This window comes from Camellia sinensis, chromosome 1 (genome assembly GCF_055761805.1).
Source record: "Camellia sinensis isolate YWXY chromosome 1, ASM5576180v1, whole genome shotgun sequence".
Taxonomy (NCBI): Eukaryota; Viridiplantae; Streptophyta; class Magnoliopsida; order Ericales; family Theaceae; genus Camellia; species Camellia sinensis.
The window spans coordinates 95,967,765-95,989,940 of record NC_138961.1 but is presented as its reverse complement, the minus strand read 5'-3'; the positions used below and the strand labels follow the sequence as shown (position 1 = coordinate 95,989,940).

The 22,176-nt window shown below is 42.2% G+C and overlaps 1 long non-coding RNA gene across 1 annotated transcript; it reads left to right on the top strand.

Annotated features, from left to right (window-relative positions):
• Positions 1 to 721: 721 nt before the first annotated feature.
• LOC114270103 (uncharacterized) lies at positions 722 to 2,314 on the top strand. The gene is made up of 4 exons (XR_014328293.1): positions 722 to 812; positions 1,449 to 1,530; positions 1,682 to 1,784; positions 2,089 to 2,314. It is a non-coding gene; the product is annotated as an uncharacterized LOC114270103 (long non-coding RNA).
• The last annotated feature ends 19,862 nt before the right edge of the window (positions 2,315 to 22,176 follow it).

Here is a 22,176-nt window from a genome sequence, read left to right as displayed (position 1 = left end):
AGGCCACTGATGGTCATAAGGGCTTTGCACTATAAATGTTTCAGTTTTCATTTGTGCTTCGTTAATTACTCTGGGTTCCTATGATGTTCATTTAGTAAACACCTTCTCTTCACATGATCAAGGAAATTTATCGTTTTTCTTTTTTTAATAGGGTTATATGTTGTATAGTACCAAATTTCTGTTTTGCTTCTGAATTATTTTCATTATGCCTTGGAAATGCTTAATATTGTCCTGATTAATATAGTCATATTCCCGTGCCATGAGTATCACCCAGTTTTTGTTTACTTGACTAATTTGTGTATGTTTCTTCTTGTGTCAGTCAGTTTTTTCTTTAATGTACTGTTTATTATATATATAGTGCTACGACCACTTTAACATGTGGGTAAGTTTGCTTCATTTCACCAGATCAAGGTGTAGAAATTATTTGGGACTGTATCTTTTTTGTTAGACTCGCTATGCATTCATTCACAGGTATTCAATATGCTGGAACAAGTCTGGCTTGCATGAAGTCATTCTTGGAACTACTGGAAGAAACCAAGGCACCTCTGCAAAAGGGGCACTATACCCTTCTACCGAATCATCTTTATGCAAGTAAGCCAACAAGCATGCTACCAAGAATTTATTTGCTAAAGGCATAACACAATTTGTATAGTCATCATCACCGTTATCATCTCATCATCTTCTTATTCTTTGATGAAACTAATTTCTTATAATAATATCTCAAGAAGCGATTGTTGGAGTTGTTTTTGTCACTAAAGCATGAATTTGCAGCTGAGTGCCCAATGAATGAGATTTCTTATAGAGAAATGAAGGTAATCATTAACATCCTGGAAACAGTTATGCATATATTTTTTCAAGTTTAACAGTACTACCGTAGTTTACATGCTTGTGGGTGTTGTATGATGTCATGATAGAATCAAATATGTTGGTGGTGTTATTAGTAATCAGAGGCTGCATAATTTTTATATATATACAACTGAGACACAACTATTTTTTTCTACGGGCTTCAAAGTTGTTGCACTTAGTTCCTCATAGGCAAGGTGATCCTAATCGCCTTGTAGGGTTTGCTGAAATGGCCCATTTAAATTAAAAAAAAACAAAACAATTAAAGCTAGTTTTCTGCATTTTTCATGACCTCGAGTCCATTACCTAGTGAACATGGCCTGAAAATGGCACTTTGTTGAAACTGTGGTAGTTTTTGTTCTTGAAGTATTTGAAATGAAAACCGAAAGTGAAATTGAGGATTTGAAATAATTACAACCAGGCCCATGAGGTTTGAGGTTATCTTAGCTTTTTTTGAGGATAATATTAGACAATATTGGTAATAGTGGAACCAAATTGTGTAGTGTTAATGAATTAGTTGGCTGATAATGCTTTATTATGCCATCACATTGCTGAATCAAGTGCTCTTTAGTGTTACATCTCTCAATTGTATGTTTTTATCACAGAGAGCTTCAAATTTTAACTTGAGACTGATATTTGGATCTCTGGACCTTTTTGTTGTGCAAGAATTCTGTTGATGTAGTCGAGGTTCTTGCTCAAATTACGTTTGATAAATTAAGAAAAATTGTATTGTTGATCAAATGTGTCTGGAACTTAAAAAAAAAAAAAAAAAATTGGTAAATCAAATTGTCAAAAACATTTTGTTTTTATTGTCATGTAATTGTTAATTCTATTGCAGGAAAAAGCCAAAGAATACTGTTCAACTTCAAAGATTTTTAAAGGAAGTCCGCCTTCTAACACTTGGCTTGTGAAACCCTTGAACTTTGAGGCCTTCTCATGAGGTGAGTTGTAGTGTGTAGAAGTTAACTGAATTTCTGTCATTAGTGGCCACAGCCAAGGGTTTTACTGGATTGTAGTGCATCCCATGTTCCATGGTCCTGGGAAATTCAATGGATTGTGGTCTACGTGATATTTACTTTAGAGCTGTAATGCATATAGTTTTTTTTTTTTTTTTTTTTTTTTTGCCTTCTTTTGACTTGATTAATTGGTAGCAAAACTTGTATTGAGCCCCATTGAGCTATGCTAATGCCTTCACCATATATGATTCATTTGGATGATTACCTAATTCTTCAACCTTATGTGCAGATGGAAGAGTTGAATTCTAAACAGACTGGGTCTTTTTTGACTTTGAATGATGAACGTGGGTTTGAGCCATTGGTATCAAAGTTGAAGGTACACAAGTTCATATCCTTGACGCAAATCATTTGTTTGAATTGAGAACTGGTTGGTGTTCCTGTAGCCACATGTTCCTGTAGTCACATGGTTCCCCCCACCCCCGGGTATCATTCAAGTGGTCCTGAAATTTAGAAGCAAACCCAACGAGTAGAGCAAGCATCATTAGGTAGTTGTCAATATTCCCCTAGTTTGATGAACGTTAGTGTCGTGAGTTTATTGTTGTACAATATTTTTTTAGGAACATATTGATATATCTTGGTCCATTGGTACCACTACAAGACTTTGATGATCTGACTTGTTCATCTTTAGGCTCTTCTATGGAAATTGTTCATAAAATGAATAAGATCATTTTAATAGAAACCTTGGTGAGACTAGGGGTCTAAATAGTACTGTCTAATCCACTAGAGAATTTTTAAAATGAAAAAAAAATTCTTACAAAAAGTGGATGAAATGAAATAATGATAATAAAAAAAAAATTCAAAAAAATATAGTATTTCGGTGTACGAAATATAGTATAGTGGTCTCAAACGGGTTCGGATGTCAACGAAGCTTGACACGCACAACATACGAGGCACACATGACTTGTAGAAGAAGACGGGACTTGAAACCATGTAGCGCCCTCAAGATAAACCTATAAATCAAACAATATTGACATGCTTAGACACAAGAGAATAAAGCACAATTACATTTCATCAGAGTATCTCTTACAAATGTATTACATGTTAACAACAAAGGCAAATGCCTTACGGGCTTACAGCTTTCCAAGTCAACACTTGGTTACAAAAAGAGAGTACTAACTCTATACAAAATAAGCCTTTGGCTTGATATACATGTAATACAAAATACAATCACAAAAGATGTCCCCAGCCACTAAGCCTCTCAAGCTACGTCCTTGGAGGTGGCATGCTACCTGTACCTGAAAATGATGTCCCATATAGGGTGAGCCAACGCCCAGTAGAGATATGCTAAACATAGTATGAGCAATAACTAAAACATCAGCATTTGATAAATGTTTAATTCACATAAATCAATCCATAATCCATTTCAAATACATGACCATAGTGTTCATGTTTTATTCCATTTCTTACCCGATTTCTCAATTCACAACTCTGGCTCAGAACCTGGCCATACACTTTTAATGAGATTACATCCCATATCAGCAACATTTCTATTTCAATTGAGATAACAACTCAAATTAAACATCTCATAATTCATATTAGATATACATTTTAGTGTTGTATCAATCTCAGACAAACACTTCCATACTTCACAAATGATACACATTTTAGTGTTGTATCAACGTCAAACAAAATCACTTCCATATATCACAAATGATACACATTTTAGTGCTATATCAATGTCAAACAGAATCCGGTTTAGAGGTCCATCCCCCATCTTTCCCTAAACCGTGGAGTACATCCCCCATCTCCTCCCACATAACACAATGTATATAAATAATAATCATATACATGTTCAATCAATCAATACGCAATTTAGATGTATTATAACAACCGCCATATTCGATGGCATACTCAATTGATTAGTTTTAGTTTGCCTAATCATTATGCATTGTCTACAACAATCAAGACTACCCTCCACCGGTAGCCCAAAGCAAGTATTTCTAAACAGATAATAAATGCATTAACTGATAAATAATCAACTTTTTTCAAAAGTGAGTGATTATAAAATCCAACTCCACCGTTCCATCTCATATTGAGCCAATTCCATTATATTCAACTCAATTTCACAAGTCCATAACTTTCCCAAATTAATTATACCAATTAATTTGTACACAAATTAGGGCTTTGTCCCCCATTTCTCGATATTAACCCAAAGGTTCAAATATCAACAACGAACAACAGTACCATCATTTTGTGACCCAAAATACATATTTAAGAGTCAAAACAATAAAACCCCCTTTACACATTTTGAAACCCTAAGTCCCAAAATTTCCCAACTTCAACACTTTATCAAAATGACCAATAATTTAAGTCAAAGACCATAAGAGTGAGTAGTTATCAGTACCTCAAACTCGGAGCTCAAAGGAAGGAGATGAAGAAATTCGAAGTGCACCAAAATCCAATATTTTTCAGATCAAAATGTAGCCCTCAACGATCCCCACACTTTTTGTAAAGGCCAAAGGGTAGGAGAACACTCTAACTAGATCAATCCCTAGAGAGATGGTGAGTTTCTAGTGAGAGAGGCTCTCCAATGGAGTTTTAGAAAAGTAAGAGAGAGAGTGAGGATGTAAAAAGTGATTCAAAATAGCCTAGCTGCCTACTATTATACGACTCTCTCGTTCGAGCAGAGAATAGGATGCTCGAGCGTCAAGCACAAAAACTAGACCCGCTCGAGCGCAAGAAGACCCGCTCGAGCGCCAAGACACAAAAATAAAATACCCCCGCTCGAGCGCGAAAACCAGTCCGCTTGAGCGTAGATTCTCTCTTCCCAGTATTTTCCCAGACAGTGAACACCTGCTCGAGCGCGACCAGCTCAAGCGTAAGAACACCCGCTCGAGCGCGACCCGCTCGAGCGTAAGAACATCCGCTCGAGCGTGAAAAACAAGCCTACAGTACTTTTGCAGAGGCACAAAATGCTGGAAGTATGAAATCTCCGCTCGAGCGCACAATGACCCGCTCGAGCGGACCACTCAAAAACTGGGCAACAAGAATTTGAACTAAGGCTTAACCCACCTGTTCAAAACACGCCCAACACATCCCAAAACTCAAACATATGGAATTCAAGGATAACAACAAGACACACCACCACTAACTCCACGGAACCAAGGTCCGGAATACAATAATTAAAGGAAGGGAAAACCGGGATCGCTATAACCTTCCACCCTTAAAGAATTTCGTCCCCGAAATTAAGTACAAGTTTTTCAAAAACATGTTTTCTCAATTACCAACATTATTACAATGCAAAAATTCAACAACTTGACCCATTACCGGTCATTCCATCTCTATTCAAGAGGCAAACCCCACATAATTTCCAACATGCATTATCAACATGCATCTCAAAACATTTCCAATGATATCAATACATTTGCATTTCTAAAACATCATTAACATATATAATGTTAAAATTCACTTCCATTATAAGGCAAGTTCCAAAATATACTTCCATAAACCAAAACATACACAATGTTTTACAACTTAAGACATATATAATGCTCTTAAAGTTCATCAATATTACAAAATCTCAATACATGGTTACACATCAACGAACATGTCCGGATATTTCTCACGGACTTCCAACTCACGTTCCCAAGTGGCTTCCTCCACTCCGTGATGCTTCCACAAAACTTTCACCAAAGGAATTGTCTTGCCTCGCAAGACTTGATCCCGCCTATCCAAGACCCGAACCGGTCTCTCCTCATACGAGGCATCCACATCAACCTCTAAGTCGGTCCAATCCAATACATGTGACGGATCCGGCTCATACATCCGAAGCATACTAACATGAAACACGTCATGCACCCCGGACAACTGCGGCGGCAAAGCGAAACGATAAGCAACCTCCCCAATCCCTCAAGGATCTCAAAGGGACCGATAAACTGAAGGGATAACTTCCCACTCTTCCCAAACCTCATCAAACCCCGCCTAGGTGATATTTTCAGAAAAACATGATCACCCGTCTCAAATGCCAAAGGCCTTCTCCTACGGTCGGCATAACTCTTTTGGCGACTTTGGGCTGTAACAAGCCTCCTACAGATAAGCTCAACTTTCTCCGTCGTCTCTCTAACCAACTCCGGGCCCAACAAAGGTGCATCACCCACCTCGGCCCAACAAACTGGAGACCTACAAGGTCGGCCATACAAGGCCTTAAACGGTGCCATACCAATACTAGACTGAAAACTGTTGTTGTAGGCAAACTCCACCAAGGGCAAGTGCCTCTCCCACGACCCACTAAAGTCAAGAACACAACCTCGAAGCATATCCTCAAGGATCTGAATAGTACGCTCGGACTGCCTGTCAGTCTGAGGATGATAAGCTGTGTTAAAGGTCAACTTATTGCCCAAAGCACTCTGCAAGCTCTGCCACAACCTAGCAGTAAAACGAGGGTCTCTATCTGAGACGATCGTCACTGGGACCCCATGCAACCTCACTATGTCCTGAATATACAAGTCGGCAAGATGATCTACCGAATCTCTCATGCGCATAAGGATAAAGTGCGCCGACTTAATCAACCGGTCTACAACCACCCAAATAGCATCACTACCCCGCTGAGTCCTCGGAAGACCTACAACGAAGTCCATAGTGACATGCTCCCACTTCCACTCGGCAATCGGCAAGGGTTGTAACAAACCCGCTGGCCTCTGATGTTCGGCCTTCACTTGCTGACAAGTAAGGCACTTAGACACAAAAATTGCCACATCCTTCTTCATACCCCGCCACCAAAACTGGCGACCCAAATCTCGATACATCTTGGTGCCTCCCGGATACACCGCAAGGCGTGAATGGTGAAACTCTCGGAGTACCTCCTCGCGGCAAGACTCCGGCACAAACAAACGGTCTCGGTATCTCACACTCAGGTCGGGATACACCGTCAAACCCTTCTCAACCTTCCCATTGGAGATCTTCTCTCAGAGGGATTCTACCTCAAGGTCACCTCTCTATGCCTCTAACACTTGAGTCACAAGCGTAGGCTACGCAATAACGGAAAATAAGGCCGCAGCCTCAATAGATTCACCCAGAAGCAAATCAAACTCGCCAAGTGCACCCAACATCTCCCACTCCCGGATGGCTATACAAGCTACATCACTAATGGATTTCCTGCTAAGTGCATCGGCCACCACATTGGCCTTTCCCAGGTGATAGTGCAACTCAAAATCGTAGTCTTCAATAAACTACATCCACCTTCTCTACCTCAAATTCAAGTCTCTTTGTGTAAACAGACACTTCAAACTTTTATGATCCGAGAACACCTCGAATCTCTCACCATAAAGGTAGTGCCTCCAGATTTTCCAGGTAAAGATCACGGTTGTTAACTCAAGGTCATGTGTAGGGTAATTCCTCTCGTGTATTTTCAACTGGCGTGAGCCATAGGCTACCACTTTCCCCTCTTGTATCAACACACAACCCAAACCCTCTCGTGAGGCATCACAATAAATCACATAACCCAACCCTCTCTCCGGAATAATCAAGGCCGGAGCGATGGTCAGTCTAACCTTCAACTCTTGGAACGACTTTTCGCAAGTCTCACTACACACGAATTTAACTCCTTTCCGCGTCAACCTAGTCAATGGTGAAGCTAGCCTAGAGAAATCTTTCACAAACCGGCGGTAATACCCAGTTAATCCCAGAAAACTGCGGATCTCAAAAATGCTCTTAGGCTGTGCCCACTCTTGCACTGCCTCAATCTTTGATGTATCAACGGACACCCCTTCCCCGGATACCACATGGCCTAAGAACTTGATTTCTCCCAGCCAGAACTCACATTTCCCAAACTTGGCATACAACCTGTGGGCTCTAAGCAACTCAAGTACCACCCTCAAGTGTTCCTCGTGCTCCTCCTCAGAAGGTGAATAAATCAGAATGTCGTCCACGAAGACGACCACAAAGCGATCTAAGAATTCCTAGAAGATCTGGTTCATCAAATCCATAAACACTGCTGGTGCATTGGTGAGCCCAAAAGGCATCACCAGAAACTCATAATGGCCATACTGCGTACGAAATGCCGCCTTCAGAATATCCTCCTCCCTGACCCTCAACTGGTGGTAATCCGATCTCAAATCTATCTTAGAGAAACAACGGGAACCCTTCAACTGGTCAAACATATCATCTATACGGGGCATAGGGTACTTATTCTTAACCGTAGCCCGATTCAACTTCCGGTAGTTGATACAAAGTCTCAAGGCACCATCTTTCTTTTTAGCAAAGAGGGCCGGTGCTCCCCACGGTGAAACACTAGGGCGAATAAAGCCCTTACCTAGCAATTCCTAGAGCTGAATCTTCAACTCACTCAACTCGGCTAGGGAAAAACGATAACGTGCCATAGAAATCAGCGCCGTGCCGGGCACTAAATCAATAGAGAACTCGATCTCTCGATAAGGTGGCAAACTAACGAGATCCTCGGGAAAAACATTCGAATACTCACAAACCACTCTCGGCAATACAATCGGGGTCTCATCACACTCACTACTCAAAAGGCTAACAAGAAGACCACTAAGCTCACTCTGCCCTCGCGGATTGTACACTGGTGGCAACACACTACCAACCCGATCCTCCAAGAAATGGAAACAATCCCTGCTCAAGGTATACACTGTGACCCTCTGGCGGTAACAATCAATAACAGCCCGGTATGACGATAGCCAGTCCATACCCAAAATAACATCAAATCCCGACATGGGCATAACTACGAAAGGAAACGGAAGCCGGCGATCGGCAACCTCTTTATCACAACCTCTACATCCTTGTTTCAAAATCAATTCACCCCCAACAGGTGATACTATACAAATAGGAGATGCTAACTGTGCCAACTCTAATCCCAAAATAGAAGCAAATGCAGCAGATATAAAAGAATGGGATGCACTCGTATCAATCAACTCATTGGCAACCGAGTTGCAAAACAAAAAAGTACCTCTCACAACAGATGGAGTCGGTACTAGATCCTGCGCGGTAACAGCATACACACGCCCTGTAGGCCCCTGATCCACCTGCTCACCTCTAGGAGCAAAAGACTGCTGCACAGACTGGGATGACAAAGCTCCCGGATTGGCCCTCGAGGCCTACACAGACTGAGCTGGCTGAAAACTCTGCGTCTGCCTAGAACCAGATGCTCCTGATGTGGCACTCAACTATGGGCAAAACCTCTTCAGGTGCCCAGGCTGACCACACTGATAACAAGACAAAGGCTGGCCCCTGCCCTGACTCTGGCCCTGAGGTCGAGCCGAAAAAGAAGCAGCTCGCTGACCTCCTCCCTTCTGCGGGCAAACTGAAGACTTGTGGCCCAGCTGACCACACTTGTAACATGTGATATCTCCCTAATTGCCTCTCCCTGAGCCTGCGCTCGGCACTGGAAAGGTCGATCTAGCAAAACCACTCTGAGACTGCTGAGGGTTAGAACCCCTCTGTCTCTTGCCATCACCCTGACCATCTTGACTCCTCTTGGAGCTTCTCTGCCCCTCCTCCTCCTCCTGCATCATAATCTCCATACGGGCTGCAGCATCCACTAGACGCCCATAATCTCGGGTCATAGACCCCCAACTCTCATCTTGAGGCCGCGCCTCAGCTTTCGCTCAAACTCAATGCAATGGCGTTCCACGGACGCCACAAGCTCAGGTGCAAACCTGGACAGACTAGTAAAAGTGGCCTCAAACTCGGCCACAGACAAACTCAGCTGCTTGAGCTGGCAAAACTGGTCTCTCAGCTTCTCCCTGACTGCTGGAGAGAGGTACTTCTCCTGGAAAGTATCCACAAAAGCCTTCCACGTGCCACCAATCCGGCCCCTCACGTACTTCCACCACTGACCCGCACCCTCCTTAAGTTGGAAAGATGCCAAGGTCAACTTCAAAGCACCGTCCTCGATGCCAAGCGTCTTGAACGTCTTCGTCATTTGTTCCAACCACTCATCCGCCTTAAGTGGCTCCTTCGGATCCCCAATAAACTCGTCCGGTTTCGACCGGAAGAACTCCCTCTTCAGAAAGGAAGGCCCTGCATCAACGACCTGGGCCTGAACTGGATTCTCAGCTCTGAGAATGCCCATAGACTCCCTCAAAGCATCTGCTGTTCCACGGGCTAAGGCGCCCATAGCCTGCTGACCTACTGGCTCGGCCACATTGGCCTGGCCAACCCCCTTCTGCTGTGCCGGAATATCATCCGGTAAAGGCATCTCCTGCCTACCATGCCTACCACATCTACTACCTCGTCGTCGTCCTGACATCCTAATAAAAGTAACGAAGACATTAGCACATTCACAAATGTGCCGAAGCTAGAACACTCGCATCCTAATACATGGACAGTTGTAATTCACTCCACGTAAGCACATAAACACATAAGCACTTATGAATTTCATTTCCGGATAATGATAGTCTCAAGGCGTTACTAGAGTTCCGGTTAGAAACAGCATTGATCAAGTGCTTTTCCAACAAGACTCACAGAAACCCAAGGATCCAATCAACATCCTAGAAACTAAATCCCATACCCAAGTAGTCACATAGACATGTTATCACATAAGCACATAACATTACACATAAGTCTCTAACATGCAAGACAAACCCATTGTGATACTAATCACTTCCCACGTACCCAAAGTATTCAAACCCGGTACGCTCTGATACCAAGTTGTAACGCCCTCAAAGATAAACCCATAAATCAAACAATATTGACATGCTTAGACATAAGAGAATAAAGCATAATTACATTTCATCAGAGTATCTCTTACAAATGTATTACATGTTAACAACAAAAGCAAATGCCCTACAGGCTTACAGCTTTCCAAGTCAACACTTGGTTACAAAAAGAGAGTACTAACTCTATACAAAATAATCCCTTGGCTTGATATACATGTAATACAAAATACAATCACAAAAGATGTCCCCAGCCACTAAGCATCTCAAACTGCGTCCATGGAGGTGGCATGCTACCTGTACCTTAAAATGATGTCCCATATAGGGTGAGCCAACGCCCAGTAGAGATATGCTAAGCATAGTATGAGCAATAACTAAAACATCAGCATTTGATAAATGTTTAATTCACATAAATCAATCCATAATCCATTTCAAATACATGACCATAGTGTTCGTGTTTTATTCCATTTCTTACCCGATTTCTCAATTCACAACTCTGGCTCAGAACCTGGCCATACACTTTTAATGAGATTACATCTCATATCGGCAACATTTCTATTTCAATTGAGATAACAACTCAAATTAAACATCTCATAATTCATATTAGATACACATTTTAGTGCTGTATCAATCTCAGATAAACACTTTCGTACTTCACAAATGATACACATTTTAGTGCTATATCAACGTCAAACAAAATCACTTCCATATATCACAAATGATACACATTTTAGTGCTGTATCAATGTCAAACAGAATTCGATTTAGAGGTCCATCCCCCATCTTCCCCTAAACCGTGGAGTACATCCCCCATCTCCTCCCACACAACACAATGTATATAAACAATAATCATATACATGTTCAATCAATCAATACGCAATTTATATGTATTATAACAACCGCCATATTCGATGGCATACTCAATTGATTAGTTTTAGTTTGCCTAATCATCATGCATTGTCTACAACAATTAAGACTACTCTCCATCGGTAGCCCAAAGCAAGTATTTCTAAACAGATAATAAATGCATTAACTGATAAATAATAAATATTTTTCAAAAGTGAGTGATTATAAAATCCAACTCCACCGTTCCATCTCATAATGAGCCAATTCCATTATATTCAACTCAATTTCACAAATCCATAACTTTCCCAAAATTAATTATACCAATTAATTTATGCACAAATTAGGGCTTTGTCCCCCATTTCTCGATATTAACCCAAAGGTTCAAATATCAACAACCAACAACAATACCATCATTTTGTGACCCAAAATACATATTTAAGAGTCAAAACAATAAAACCCCCTTTACACATTTTGAAACCCTAAGTCCCAAAATTTCCCAACTTCAACACTTTATCAAAATGACCAATAATTTAAGTCAAAGACCATAAGAGTGAGTAATTATCCGTACCTCAAACTCGGAGCTCAAAGGAAGGAGATGAAGAAATTCGAAGTGCTCCAAAATCCAATATTTTTCGGATCAAAATGTAGCCCTCAACGATCCCCACACTTTTTGTAAAGGCCAAAGGGAAGGAGAACACTCCAACTAGATCAATCCCTAGAGAGAAGGTGAGTTTCTAGTGAGAGAGGCTCTCCAATGGAGTTTTAGAAAAGTAAGAGAGAGAGTGAGGATGTAAAAAGTGATTCAAAATAGCCTAGCTGCCTACTGTTATACGACTCTCCCGCTCGAGCGGAGAATAGGATGCTCGAGCATCAAGCACAAAAACTGGACCCGCTCGAGCACAAGAAGTCCCGCTCGAGCGCCAAGACACAAAAAAAAAAAATACACCCGCTCGAGTGCAAAAACTAGTCCGCTATAGCGTAGATTCTCCCTTCCTAGTATTTTCCCAGAAAGTGAACACCTGCTCGAGCGCTAAGAGGCTCGCTCGAGCGCAACCCGCTCGAGCGTGAAAAACAAGCCTGCAGTACTTTTGCAGAGGCACAAAATGCTAGAAGTATGAAATCTTCGCTCGAGCACACAATGACCCGCTCGAGTGGACCACTCAAAAACTGGGCAACAAGAATTTGAACTAAGGCTCAACCCACCTGTTCGAAACTTGCCCAACACATCCCAAAACTCAAACATATGGAATTCAAGGATAACAACATGACACACAACCACTAACTCCACGGAACCAAGGTCCAGAATACAATAATTAAAGAAAAGAAAAATCGGGATTGCTATAAACCAATTCCCGGTTTTCAATCTAGAGCCTAATTTCCGTTTATGAAAACTTATTTCTTAATTTGTTTATTTCGAAACAGTTGAGACACTAAAATGCTCAAACGGGTTCAGATGTCAACGAAACTTGACACGCACAACATACTAGGCACACATGACTTGTAGGAGAAGACGGAACTCGAAACCGATTCCCGGTTTTGTATCTAAAGCGTAATTTCCGTTTATGAAAACTTGTTACTTAATAACTCTTTTTCAAATCGATTGACACACTAAAATGCTGAAACGGGTTCGGATGTCAATGAAACTTGACACACAACATACTAGGCACACATGACTTGCAGGAGGAGACGGGACTCAAAACCGATTCCCGGTTTTGAATCTAAAGCCTAATTTCCGTTTATGAAAACTTGTTACTTAATAACTCGTTTCAAACCAGTTGACACACTAAAATGCTCAAACGGGTTTGGATGTCAACGAAACTTGACACGCACAACATACTAGGCACACATGACTTGTAGGATAAGACGAAACTCGAAACCGATTCCAGGTTTTCAATCTAGAGCATAATTTCCGTTTATGAAAACTTGTTACTTAATAACTCTTTTTCAAACCGGTTTACACACTAAAATGCTCAAACAGATTCGGATGTCAACGAAACTTGACACCCTGTAGACACCCTATTTTTGACCATCCTCAAGACTTGGACGTCACCGTTTGAACACTCGGTGATCATCCATGTTCGTGTTCATCCTGAGTTCTCGGAGGTTTCGGTCACGCGCCTGTAGACGCGCCCGTGGGCCTCGCTACAGTTCGGACTCGATTTGTGTCACGGTTCTTAATCTGAACCAAAGAGTCCAAATCCGGCAAATCGTTTTGAGAAACAGATTTTTGAAAAGAAGTGCCAAACATGGACTGTTTTGCCAGATACAGAGTCGCCACCTAAATATTTTATTATGGTGGAATTTAGGAAACCCTGACTCGGTGCCAAAGGCCACGTGTCCGTCATCACCAAAGTTGCCTCGGCTCGGGAGCTAGGGTACGATTGGGGAAGGTCAGCTATGAGCACCCCCTCTCGCCCGATCCGAAGATCGGCCTCTACTAACTGTGATATCCGATTTTGAAAACGTTATGTGTTCTTATTCCGGTTATTAGCCTAGAGTTACTATGTTATGCGCACAGCAAACAAGTATAGACTAGATTGCCTAATTTGGAAATAAGCATTGCATATCCGTTTGTCTTGAAAAACACTTTGGAATTTGCTACTCGTAAGTAGGCTAAAGCGCGGATTTCAACGAGTTATTCCAACTCAAACAATCTAACCTTCACACACAGGCATTCAAGCAGTTTATATCGCATAAGCATCTAGCCTCATGGTAATCATGCTATTATGGCAACACTCACACGCATGTGGTATGCTAAAGCATAAATGCTTACCTAGTACTCTGAGCCAAAACAAAAACATGTTAGCAATCAATGCATGATCCAAGTCCATGTTAAGTGGCTAATGCAACGCATACAGAATGTCACTAGAGTAGGCTCGGCTAGTCTATAGATGATATGTGAAAATGCACAAGTAGCATGTATTCAAGTTAGATTTGAAATACTTATGCAGTTAGTATGATGCGCCGAGCCTGGTGCATGCAATACTGATGAATGATGCATGCATGCATAGCATAAGGTATGCTAAAGTAAACATGTCCTAATACTAACCATTGAAAGCAGGTAAGTAAAAGGGAGAAAGAAGTGGGGGTTGGAAGACATGCACACACGCACCCACACTTATTACAAATTCACCCTCGCTCGGAGGGACCAAAAGAATAATACAAATTAATTAACCTACAAGCTAATTAATTATTACAGACCAATTAATTAATTAACAAATTAACTAATCTAATGAAAGCAGTAAACGGCCTCGGGAAGAGGGCCCAATGCAATGCGCGCTCGGCTCCGCTCGGAAAGTCACTACCATGCACAAGTTTGCCTCTGCTTTGACTGTTCTGCTCCTCTGAAAATTGCGCAAGTCCCAGGGAGCACTCTATGGACACTTTGGAACACCACCGACTAAGTGAGATCATCACCGGCCATTTAGAATGGCCATCGGCTAAACGTTATGCTCTCGGCCAAACCTGTTTTGCCGGTCGGCACCCAACACTGCCGGCCGGCCAATTCTTCCTGCTGAAACCCGCAGCTGACAGCAGCAGAGGGCAAAACAAGGCATGGCAATGTATTTCAAGCAAGTGTGTGCACCAACACATCCCTTATCATGTTTGTGACTTAAAGGGATATGTTCCTTGATTCTCGGACCACCAATCGCGCATTTCAATGCGTGGTGGCCCAAAGAGTCAAAGTGTGCAATTTCAATATGGAATAAAATGCACAAAACAAACAATGGGCCCCAACCTCCATCATAATCAATTCAAGAGGCAAGAGATGCATGCTTAATGTTATGCAACCTAGGCATGGAGGCTAAGTATGCAACATGAACATGAGGACAAGTATGCAAGTTAGCAAACATGCAAAGTGTAATCTTAACCATGCACACATGCAAGGCATGTAACATGTTAGGAAACTTAGCAAGAAATGCATGCCAAATGCAACACCATTTAAACATGCAACAAAATGTCATGAGCCAAGTACCTAAGCATACAAACATGCATGCAAACATGGTTGAATACCTAAGCATATAGAAGCAACTTTCAAGCACACTTAAAAGGGGCAAACATTGGCACATAGCATACATGATAAGCTTTGAAAAACATGTAGAAGATGATGCCAAATCAACCTACCAATGCAAGCAAAGCGTGCATCCAAGCCCAAGGACTTAAACTATGATCATATGACACATGAAGCAAATGATCAAAGTGAATCAAAATAGTCCCAAATCATGCCAAATTAAGGTCAAAGACACACCTAGATGGCATCTAAATGGCCTATACATGGAAGCATACAAAAGGGGCCAAACATGGAGCATAAGATACCAACCTCTTAAAGCATTAAAGGAGCATCAAATGCAAGCATACAAGCATGCTATAAGGACTGAAATGGCATGATAAGTGGTTCCAAACCACTGAAACAAAGCAAGTAAAACATGCTAGGGGGGTCAACACTCAAGGCCTACAAGGGAGATTGCATGGTAGCTATACAAAGCAAAGCATGGATGACCCAAATGACCAAAAACAGACCTTAAGCACACTAAAACATGCATAAAAGCTTCATAAAGCTAAGCCAAAACATGCAAGCATGGTGGTCTAAATGCTAGGCACATGTTAAGGCAATTCATGGCATTACAAGACAAGTATGCAAGGCAAGCATGGTGCGTCTAAAACAAGTAAAAACAGTGCTATATCATGGCAAAATAAGCACAAATAACACTTAAGACATGGCCAACATGAACTTAAAAATGGTGCTCACACATGAGGCTAGAATGGCACTTTTTGAAGACAACAAGGAGAGGGGATGGCCCTCTCCTTCTTAGGACCTTAAACCACCATCTTCACCACTGAAATCCCTCAAGATTTCAGTGGTGAGGAGGCCCAAACAAGGTGGTCCCGAAGCTCACCAAAAATAGCACAAAATGGGGCCAAACAAGGCCTAAGAGGGGGTAAACGACCCCAAACACAAAAGTGACCTTAATGAAGTATCTTAAACACAAAAAAACAGAACTTTTTTATGTTGTACACAAAGCTCAAATCCGCAAGCAAGATAGGCTAAAAGGGTGTGCAAAAACGGGGAATAAAGAGGGAAAAGGGGTTACCTTTGAAGACCAGCAAGAACCAGCAGCCTTTAGACCCAAAAATGCAACCCTCAACCTCTGAAAACAAGCTCCAAGAACCTCCAAGTGATGATGGAAGTGTGTGGCTATGAAGTGGTGTGCAATAGGCCAAGAACAAGACCCTTTTGCATCCTCTAACCCACACAAATGTAGAGAGAGAGGGGGAGATATAGAGAGGGAGTGATATATATATGATATATATCAGATTTTTCTAACCCCTAAAATGGAAGGAGAGGCTCTCCTTATATAGAGAAACCAATGGGGAAAAGCTTCTCTTAGAAGCTTTGAGCAAAAAGGCCAAGCTTCTCTTAGAAGCTTGGAGCAAAAGGGCCAAGCTTCTTGGAGAAGCAAGGCAAAAGGGGTCAAGAGGTTCAAGCTTCTTGGAGAAGCTAAAAAAAAAGGTCAAGCCTCTTGGAGAAGCTAAAAAAGGGTCAAGCTTCTTGGAGAAACTAAAAAGGGTCAAAAGGTTCAAGCTTCTTGGAGAAGCTAAAAAAAGGTCAAGCTTCTTGGAGAAGCTAAAAAAGGGTCAAGCTTCTTGGAGAAGCTAAAAAAAGGTTCAAAAGGGTCAAGCTCCCTCAAGAAAAGGTCTCGGTCAAGACAAGTGGCCGATTGATCAAAAACAGTGGCCGGCCGACCAAACATAATGCCGACCGACCATCAATAGTGCTGACCGGCCATCACCAATGGCCGGTGGCAAGGAAACAAGGCCGGTGGCCTCAAGCCATGGCCGGTGAGGTGTGGGGAGGGCCTACAAGCTACTTCCCACCCTCAGAAGCAAAACAACAAGCGTTTGGTGCAAAACCAGACACAAAACAAACAAGTCGAGAGGTCTCGAGGTAAGGTGCGCAGCCAAAACCTCCGAGAACTCAAGACGAACACAAACAAGGGTAATCATCGAGTGTTCAAACGATGACGTCCAAGTCTTGAGGACGGTCAAAAATGGGGTGTCTACAGCGCCTTGCCTCAAGACCTTCCGACTTGCCTGTTTTGTTTGGTTTTGCACCAAGCACTTGTTGTTTTGCTTCTGAGGGTAGAGGAAGGCTTGTTGGCCATCCCCACACCTCACTGGCCATGGCTTGAGGCCACCGGCCCAGTTTTGTTGCTACCGGCCATTGGTGATCGCTGGTCGGCACTCTTTCTGGTCGGTCGACCATTGATTTGGTCAATTTGTCATTTTTGGCTGGCCGACCACTGTGCATCTACTTTTGGAAGATATTTTATGCTAGCGTGTATGAAGGGATTTCACTCTTGCTTAGCTTGTTTTGTAAGCTTTGCAAGAGTTGGAATTCTATAAGAGGAGGGCTTCTCCTCCCTCCTCAAGGGTTCCGAAAAATTCCAGAGCTCTAAGATTAGGGTTAGGGTTTGTGTATCTATCCATCTCTATATCTCCCTCTCCTTTTGAGTTGTGTGTGTATAAGTGTGTGTTTGTTCTTACTTTTGTGCACAAACACCTACCATTACACTATATCTTGGTTGGTGAGGTGCCAAAGGGTTGTCCTTGAAGTTTTTGAGCTGGTTTTGATCTAAAGAAGGGGTTGGCGTGGTCCTTGTGAAGAAGGTCTTCAAGGGTAAGAACTTTACCCCTTTATTCCCCATTTTTGCTTAGGCTTTTAGCCATCCTTGAATATGTTTTTAAGCTTAGTCTATAACTGATAAAAGTTCTGATTTTGAGTGCTTAAAATAGTTGTTTAAGGTCACTTTGGTGTTTGGGGTTGTTTGATCCCTCTTAGGCCTTGTTTGGCCTCATTTTTTGTGCATTTTTGGTGAGCTCCGGGACCACCTTGTCTTGGCCTTCCCACCACTGAAATCCAGAGGGATTTCAGTGGTGGGGATGCTGCTTTAAGGTCCTAAGAAGGAGAGGACCTTCCCATCTCTTTGTTGTCTTCAAAACTTGTCATTTTAGCCTCATGTGTGAGCACCTTGATTAAGTCCATGTTGGCCATGTCTTAGTTGTTGTTTGTGGTTATTTTTCCATGTTATAGCACTGTTTTAAATTGGTTTAGACACACCATGCATGCTTTGCATACTTATCTTGTAATGAAATGAGATTGCCTTAACATGCCTTGTGCTTTGAGCCTTGTTTTTAGCATGACTTTGGCTTTGCTTTGTGAAGCTTTTATGCATGTTTTGATGTGCTTGAGGTCTGATTTTGGTTATTTGGGTCGTCCATGACTTGCTTTGTATAGCTACCATGCAATCTCCCCTGTAGGCCTTGAGTGTTGGCCCCTCTAGCATGCTCTCCTTGCATCATTTCAGTGGTTTGGAACCACTTATCATGTCATTTTAGTCCATATAGCATGCTTGTATACTTGCATTTATGGCTCCATTGATGCTTGAAAAGGTTTGTGTTTTATGCTCCATGTTTGGACCTTTGTGCATGCCTTTAGATTTAGGCCATTTAGATGCCATCTAGGTGTGTCTTTGGTCTTTTTCAGACCTGCATTGGGACTGTTTTAGGTCCCCATGACCCTTTGGGGCTTGCTTCATATAGTCTTGGTTTGAGTCCCGTGGCTAGTTTTCAAGTTTGGGCTTGGTTGCATGCTTTGATTGCTTTGTTTAGTTGGTTTGGCACCATCCTTAACATGATTTTCAGAGTTTATCATGCTTATCATTTTTCCATGTTCATCTCCTTTTAAGTGTGCTTAAAAGTCCCCTCTCTATGCTTAAGTCTTGAACCATGTATCTATGCATGTTTGTATGTACATTTGCCTTCATGTGCTTGGCATATTGGCCACTGTTTTGGGCCTATTTAAGAGCCGTCCAAATTGGTTTAAGTCCATCATTCGCATGTTGTTGCATGCTCACCTTGCGTGTTGTTGCATGTTTGCACTATCGCATGTTGTTGCATGTTTGAATCACATTGCATTTCGCATGCATTCTTCCTTTTGTTTTGGTTGCTTAAACATGTTACATGTCTTGCATGTTTGCATGTTTACATTGCATCTTGCATGCTTGTTAGCTTGCATACTTGTTACATGCTTGCATGTTTGCGTGTGTGTTCACATGTTCATGTTGCATACCTAGCTCACATGCGTAGGTTGCATTGCATTTGGCATGCATGCATTGCCTCTTGAATTGATTATGATAGGGGTTGGGCCCATTGTGTGTTTATGTGCATTACATTTGACATCAAAATGCATACTTGACTTTTTGGACCATCACGCATTGAAATGCGCGATTAGTGGTCCGCGGGTCGAGTACCATATTCCCCTGAGTCTTAAACATGATAGGGAGAGTGGTTGTGCAAACATTTGCTTTGAAATGCATTGCCATGTCTTGTCTGCCCTCTGCTGCTGTCAAAATAGGGTTCTGCAGGAATGGATGGCCGACAGACCACATTGAGAGCCGATCGACCAACAATGGATGGCCGAGAGCTCAATAGATGGTCGATGACCATTTTACCATGGCCGGTGGTGTTTCCTCTTGGCCGGTGACCTTCCACAGTGATCAAGGAGTGGTGTTGAAGCATCCTTGGAACTTGTGCAGTCTTCAGAGAGGTAGAGCAGTGTAAACAGAGGCAGCTTGTGCATAGCGACGGATTTCCGAGCAAAGCCGAGCATTCACGCATCTGTTCCTCTCCCCAAGGCTGTTTATTGTTTTCTTAACTTAATTAATCTGTTAATTAGTTAAGTAATTTGTAATAATTAATTAGCTTGTTAGTTAGTTAATTTGTACTATTCTTTCGGGCCCTCCGAGCGAGGGCGAATTTGTAATTAGTGTGCGTGTGTGTGTGAATGTCTTCCCACTCCACGTCTAATCCTTTTTACTTACCTGCTTTTGATGGTTAGTATTAGGGCATATTTCAATTAGCATCCTTATGCTGTGCATGCGTGCATTCATTCATCTATATTGCATGCACCGGGCTCGGCGCATTATACTAATTGCATAGTATTTCAAATCTAACTTGAATACATGTTATTTGCTGCATTTCACATGCCATCTATAGATTAGCCGAGCCTATTCTAGTTGCATTTTGCTTGCGATGCATTAGCCATCTTAACATGGACTTGGATCATACATTTGATTACTAACATGTTCCTTGTTTTGGCTTCGAGTACTAGGTGAGTGTTTATGCTTTAGCATCTCGCATGTATGTGAATGTTAACATGAAAGCATGCTTGCTATGAGGATAACTGCTTAGTTGATTTATTGCCTGAATGCCCGTGGGTGAAGGTTGGATTGTTTGAATTGGAATAATTCTTGAAATCCGTATTTTAGCCTACTTGCGAGTAGCAAACCTCAAATCATTTTCCAAACAAACGGATATGCGATACTTTGTTCCAAATTAGGCGATCTAGTTTATACTTTTGTGTTGTGCGCATGACATAGTAAGATTAGCTAATTAACCGGAATAAGAACGCATGTGTTTTCAAAAACTAGATATCATGGTTAGTAGAGGCCGATCTTTGATCGGGCGAGAGGGGGTGCTCATAGCTGACCTTCCCCAATCGTACCCAAGTTCCCAAGCCGAGGCAACTTTGGTGATGACGGACACGTGGCCTTAGGCAACGAGTCAGGGTTTCCTAAATTCTCCCAAAATAAAATATTTAGGTGGTGACTCTGTATTTGGCAAAGCAGTCCATGTTTGGCACTTCTTTCTAAAAATCTGTTTTCCAAAACGATTTGCCGGATTTGGACTTTTTGGTGATTTATTAATCTTGCATTGCACATTGCGAGATCAGATTAAGAACCGACACAAATTGAGTCCGAACTGTAGTGGGGCCCGCGAGGGCGCGTCTACAGTTTCTGGCGACTCTGCTGGGGAGTTTAGAGAGCTTGACTCAAACTCATGATATCTTGTTTTGATTACACTCATGTGTTTCTTTGCATTGCATGTGCATTGGTGCGCCTAAGTCACAGTGTTTGCCGTCTGCTATTCCTGAACGGTTTGTCGGAGGCTCGCTTCGAGAAGCGTGCCATAAGGTTGACCGGTTACGGGCTCTACCACGATGGGAACACAAATTCCGGTTGTCATTGGGGCACCCTTTTGACCATTCGACCTAGTGCATATTCGGAATCCATAGTGACCATTCCAAACTAGGACAGGTTGCTTACCCGATTGTTGGTTGTTTGAAACCGCTGCGTGCGTAGTGAAACCCTAACTCCTGATAAAATAGGACAGGGAGACCCTACCGCAAAATAGGGATGCTTTGGCTCTTGCTTGCTTGTTATGTGCTTTTTGAGTTGACCTCTACAGGGAATGCATATATCAGTTTGCCAGTATGAGTATCAGGCCTGAGGGTATCAGTATCAGTGTTTTGAGGAATCAGTTATATCTGCGGGCATCAGATTCAGTTTTTGGGGCAGTGATTTTGGGGAACAGTGATCAGTAGTAGAGTACAGTTATTCAACTATGCTTGTGTCTGTTCTGATTGGGCCGAAATGCTGCGTGTTTTCTCTTTTAGTTCAGAGATTTGGTACAGAATAGCCATTGTTCTCCTTTGCTGAGGCAAGACAGACATCTGATCCGTCAGTCACCGTTCAGTTCAGCGGACTTATGATGACACAAAGTTTAGAGAAAATTGTTGTTATGGCAGCCGCATTAGACCAAGGAATCATCTTGCAGGATGAGACCAATGTTGATGTACCGCATCCGCCCAGGTCGCCTGTCGCACACCCGATCTGGACACCCTACTTGTTTCAAACTCGTGAGCCCACCACGTTTGAGTTGATAGGAATGATTGGTGACCTTCAGAGGTCTGTGGTTGATCTCGCCTACGGAATGTCGGCTTCACCACCAACTACATCGTAT